Source organism: Parambassis ranga, unplaced genomic scaffold (genome assembly GCF_900634625.1).
Source record: "Parambassis ranga unplaced genomic scaffold, fParRan2.1 scaffold_24_arrow_ctg1, whole genome shotgun sequence".
NCBI classification, from domain to species: Eukaryota; Metazoa; Chordata; class Actinopteri; family Ambassidae; genus Parambassis; species Parambassis ranga.
In genome coordinates, this window is record NW_021144797.1 from 2,394,838 (window position 1) to 2,400,568 (window position 5,731).

The 5,731-nt window shown below is 42.4% G+C and overlaps 1 non-coding gene across 1 annotated transcript; it reads right to left on the reverse strand.

Annotated features, from left to right (window-relative positions):
* Positions 1-2,674: 2,674 nt before the first annotated feature.
* trnag-gcc (transfer RNA glycine (anticodon GCC)) lies at positions 2,675-2,745 on the reverse strand. Its single transcript has one exon. It is a non-coding gene; the product is annotated as a tRNA-Gly (tRNA).
* Between the last annotated feature and the right edge of the window lie 2,986 nt (positions 2,746-5,731).

Below are 5,731 nucleotides of genomic sequence, written 5' to 3' on the forward strand. Positions count from 1 at the left end.
TGGAAAGTTTAGAATATCTTAGATTATGAATATTTTTGGCAGGAACTTTGTGACAAGTGAGCAGCCTCGAGACTTAAATTTGAGAATTGTGCACCAATTTTATGATTGATTTACATTGTGCTTATAATTGTGTAGTACTAAAATGCCTGAATTTAGATAATGAAGGCTGTTTTGTTTTTTTGTTTAGTGTGACGATGTAGATGCCGGACGAGAGTGCATTATTAAAGGAGTCTGTATCTACATGGGTGAAGATCCACAAAACTTGACCCAGGAATATGTGGTGTGTATACATGTATATATGAATAATTGCTTGCTTCCCTTTATCCTCCATTTTCTTTTGTTTATCTAATTAATTTATGTGGACATAAAAAAGTAGTTCTACTGTCCATCATTTTGTACCCAACTATTAAGGAAAGGAATGAAATATGTGCTTTTGTGTAATTTCTTGTTACTATGAACTGCTGAGAAACATACTGTATTTGTTTGGTACAATTATTATTTTTCCTTACCTCACTTGTCCATCCTGTCACTTTATGTCTTTCGGCACAGGGCATGGATGAAGAGTCCATCAAAGAAGCCATTGAAGACACCACTATGGGGATTTATGTCCAGAAAGAACATGCCAGAGGCAGAGGACATTGGAATCGTTCTGGAGGGCATCAAGGTGTTGCAGGATCTGGACAATGCAGCATTGGCTGTTTCCATGCTGTTTGGCCTAATGTATGTCCTCAACCTCAGCTATCCTCGAAACCTCTGCTACACTTTTGAGGTACTCCAGAAGATCATTATGGAACTGAATGATGAACGTTCTCATAAGGCACTCGCTCTGAAAAACAGACTCTTTCATAGAAAGGGTCAGAGGACCAGAACAGTCAGCAATGTTTCCACAAATCCACTATGGAGGGCATTATGCCATTTGCTTCACATCCTCCTTGAACTGCATCCTTTAATGTTTCATTTACCACTGCTAATTGCATGTTATGACATGTTTTTGTATTTGATCAGATGAGTTTCACAAAAAAAAATCCATGTTGAAACAGTTAGGGGCATTATTGTGTTTCAATGCACTGTTTTTGATACAGGGTAATGTATCAGTTCATGGCCATTGCGTATGTTCTGAATACAGCATTTGTTTGTGAGACTTGTCTCTGTGTGAATGCAAGTTAATATTCAGCACACCTCGATATGGAACCACTGGGTTATGAATACAATTTTGATTGTAAGCTTCAACAAATCTTTTTAAATTCATATGAAGTAATGAAAATACTATAAAGGTACCTAATACCTTTAAATAATGGTTGAATTTAAAATCAAGTTTGAGTTACAGTTAAGAATTGGGTTTCCTGGACATGATGAAATCATTTTAGAATTACACAATAAATTGGGTTTAGATTTTGAACATTTAATACATTGAATCAACATGATTCTTTTAAACAACCTAACATGATTGAAATAAGTTAGTTTAACAAGAAATTATTAATTAAGAGAAAGAAGAAAATTGTGTTGGTTTTACGTATTATGATTGTGTGGGACCGATGTACGACTTTTTTTTCAGTGTAGTGGATGATCAGTCTGTGGGAAAGCGAGACCCCACATCCAGCCTGCCTTCTAGAAAGGCTCTAAAGAAGATGGTGGATGACAAATATGAGAAGGAAGCCGAGACTCAACTGCAGAGGGTGGAGGGAGGGAGTCTGACTTCAGACATGTGGACCTCCATTAATATGGATGCACATCTTCAGTCACTAGCCGTCTTGTCCTCAACAATGCAAAGCTAACAGATAACGACTGGCTAACGACTACGAGACTGCTGGAGGGGACTGGTTGACAGCCCTGTGTTCTTGCTGTGAGTACGTGCAAACCTCTGTCCTTAACAGAGGAGGTGGCCTCAGACATCATCTTTGTAGTCATTAGCCAATCATTAGAAACAGCAGACTCAGTCAGCCAGACCAACACAGGTAACTATGGAAACATTTAGTGCTATTGTTTGTGAGTTTGACCCAGACCCACCCACTGAGGTCCTCCACCACATATAAACCATGTTTCCCACCAACAGGTAGAACTGATGAAGCTGCTTGGAGGAGCAGAGAAACGTCTTCAAGAAAACTCTACAAGTCCAGACGCCTTGCTTCAGTGGTCTCTATGAACATGACCTGGATGACATGTAAACATACAGTGTGCTCTTTGTAATCTGTATTTTGGCTCTAAAACAAGTGCCCCTTGTGAGGGTTGAAGTCACAATCTTCAGATTATGAGACTGACTCGCTGCCTACTGCACTAACAAGGCTCAGAAAGAGGTGAAACATGGTCTTTTTTCTTTTTCTTTTTTAAATAGAGACATCTACAGTGCTCATGCTGGCTACTGCACCAACAAACATTCTTAATTTAAATCAAATGAATGTGTTCTATAAAAAGGCTCTAAAGGTAAAACATCACAGTAATTCTTCCTGTGACACCTTCACTACCAGTGATGGTAAGTGCTCTTGTTTCAAATGTGATGTGCACTGTACCACTGAAGCTCGTCTGTGAAGTGTAGTGCCTCTGTGTGTATGTCACAGTGATGTTAACAGAAGTCAGATAGGTCTGTTAACACATATAAAAACAACATGCTGAACAACAGCATAGATGTGAAGGTGAATATATGTCCCCTCACATGTTCCTCAGTTAAAAGGGTCCTTGCATTGGCCGGGAATCGAACCCGGGCCTCCCGCGTGGCAGGCGAGAATTCTACCACTGAACCACCAATGCTGTGCAAAGCTGACATCTAGTGGTGCCATCGCAGGTTGCAGCCTCCTCATTCCAAAATCATTCCCTCTTCCACATAAAGTCAAAAGTTATAAATTCGCCTCATTACATGAGCGGTTGTGTGTAATGACGCGGCTCACCAGCAGAGGGCGTGTGTAATGACGCGGCTCACCAGCAGAGGGCGTGTGACGGAGCAACAAGCAGGAAACTACAGGGGAGAAGAGACACAAGCATCCACAGATCAGAACAGACACACTCAGCTCTTCTCTCTGACACCATGATGATACCGTCACATATCATCACTGCACATGTTTTTGGCTGCACGTCTGGAAATGAGAGGAGACAGAACATTATCATACATGTTGCATAAGTAAAGTCACATGACACATTATTTTATTTAAGCAGCAGATGGACTAATTGATACTGTTACAAAAACTGCACAAAATCTTCTTTTTTTATCATAATATAATATCTTGGTTGGTTCAAGGATGTAATATCAAACTGACACCGAGGAAACCCTAAAAGGAAACTATGAAAACCCTTTTTTTTACAATAAATAAATAATTTAACCACAGGGATTAGTAATTCTTCTTAAGTAATTCTTTGAATATATGAATGTATTGTTTCTATAGTTTTATATGTTTAGTAAATATAGGTTTATCACTGCTTTAGTATATAAGTAAACACATGAGCTAACACTAACAAAACAAACCCCAGTGAACCAGGTGGAGCTGTGCAGTGTGCAGCAGCATGATCACAGAGGTCCTGTTTGAACGGGCAGTGAGGATGAGCTCTCTGAGTGGGGGCTCTGGGCTCTTGACGCGGGTTCTTCTCCACATCGTATCCTCCGGCAGCCAGAGCCTTCTGGAGGGCGGCTGCAGACACGCCGCTCCGCTCCTTGGAAGCGGCCACAGCTTTCACGATGAGCTCGCTGACGCTGGGGCCGGACTTGTTCGGCTTGGAGACCTTCTTCTTCTGCGCTTCGGCCGGAGCGGCGGCTGGAGCTGGAGCTTCTTCTGCCATGTTCAGTTCGTAGCTGCAACACAAGCACAGTCAGAGTGTAGTTATGATCAGCTGAGAGCGGGAGGCGGTCCTTGAACACACCATGAGAACCGCGGAGACTCAATCCAAGGCAGCTCCTCTGCAGGCTGAATGTTCCGCTCGTGTTTTCTGTGTGTGGATGAAAGAGTCCAGATGAGTGTGGGAGCAGCGCTGCAGGCCGACAGTGAAGGAGCTGCTAGCGGACTGTGTCTCTTCATGTTCAGCTCATGTGGAGCTCTGATGATCTCTGCACTTTGCTGCTGGAGAGAGTCCGCGGCTGCGCAGCGGCTTCTCCCTCTTCTTCCTCTCAGAGATGAAGTCAGACTATCAGAGCTCCATCAGAAGCTGTTTTCCAGCTGAGCCGCATGTTGCTTCAGAGACTCAGAGGACAAAGCGACACCTGCTGACGTCACTTTGTCCCAGAGTCCGGCTGTTGCAGCAGCATCAGACCCTGATGATGGTGCAGACAGACTTCTATCAGAGCTGCTCGCCGCTTCTCTCGCTGAGCAGGTTGAATAAAGTCCATCACTGTTCTGTTTGTGTCACAGCTGTCGTCATGTAAACAGCTGCTGTACATGGAGCAGATGAGCAGATCTACAAGATCTACAATGAGCAGATCACTGCTGAATAACAGAAGCTCCAGTTCAGCTCCACACTTCAGAGCTGCAGCCTCAGCACTCTGTTGTTTCATCATGTGACTGTTTACAGTCATGATAACCTGCGGCCGCTTTCTGACGTCATGTGATCGTTGTTCCTTCCTGCAGCGTCACACAACGGGGGACTCAACAAAGTCTGCACAGTGACAGAGAGCTGTGCGCACATGTTGTATGAGTCACATGTTCTGATCAACTCAAACATTTCAACCATCTTCAGCAGTTTTTAATTACATTTTATTGATGGAATGCAGGCAGTGAGATTCAGGGTATATAAATACAGTTTATTTTATTTCTTATATTTTATGAGCTCACACAGACATGAATAAACTCCATGAACTCCACAGTCCTCCTGAACAGATGTGTGTTATCTTAAGAATAACATGCAAAGAATATTGGAGAATACAGACCATAAATCCACAATATAGAAGTAATATATATAGTGAAATACAGAAGACTGAGCCATCTGAGGCTGCACTGCAGCGCCACCTGCTGGCAGAGCGCCGTCACAGCAGGGACACAGTTAGTGACATAAAAGCTGTTTTTATGTCACAGTTCTTTACACGTGATGAACACAATAAATGAAACAAGTGTACAAAAACAGTTACATCACACTTAAATTGTTCTGATCTATAAACATTGATCATGAATAGGTACAGATCAAACAAACTGTCCGCTCCAATCAGATTCATGTTTCTGTTGTGGCAGATCGTTGACACATTCAAATCCTTCACGATCATTTATTGTCAAATCGCACATCCCTAGTTAGAGAGAGCAGACTCAATCTCATCCTCTCCATACTTGGACCAGAGATTGTGCTGGACTGTCCTTTTGACTTCCTCCAGTCTGGTTTCACAATCTTTCATTGTCTTTCCCAGGTCTGCCTGCAACTGCACGCTCAGCTTAGCTTCTTTATCCACCCCTTCAGCCTCTGTGATGTCCGCCAACAGTCCGGTCCAGTAGTCATCATTACTCACTGACTTTCCTGGCATGAAGGGTAAGTGTTTTGAACTCCTCTTGTAGCTCAGTCTTTGTCATGTTCCCAGCAGCCCAGCTCAGGTAGTTTGCTTGTTTGGTGAAGGCACTTTTCAACTGACAACTCAAAGCTCTTCTTTTCCTTTTATTGCAAGTTGGTATGATGACATTAAGTTGCAGTGGCAATGGTGATTGCTTGGTTTGGTTTGATTAGAATCACTTAACCGCCTAGAATCGCCTAGGTTGATAACCTTAAAGACAAATTAAACCTGGTGTTAAACACTTTTCAAGATAACACAATAAACTTAACTAAAGCACAA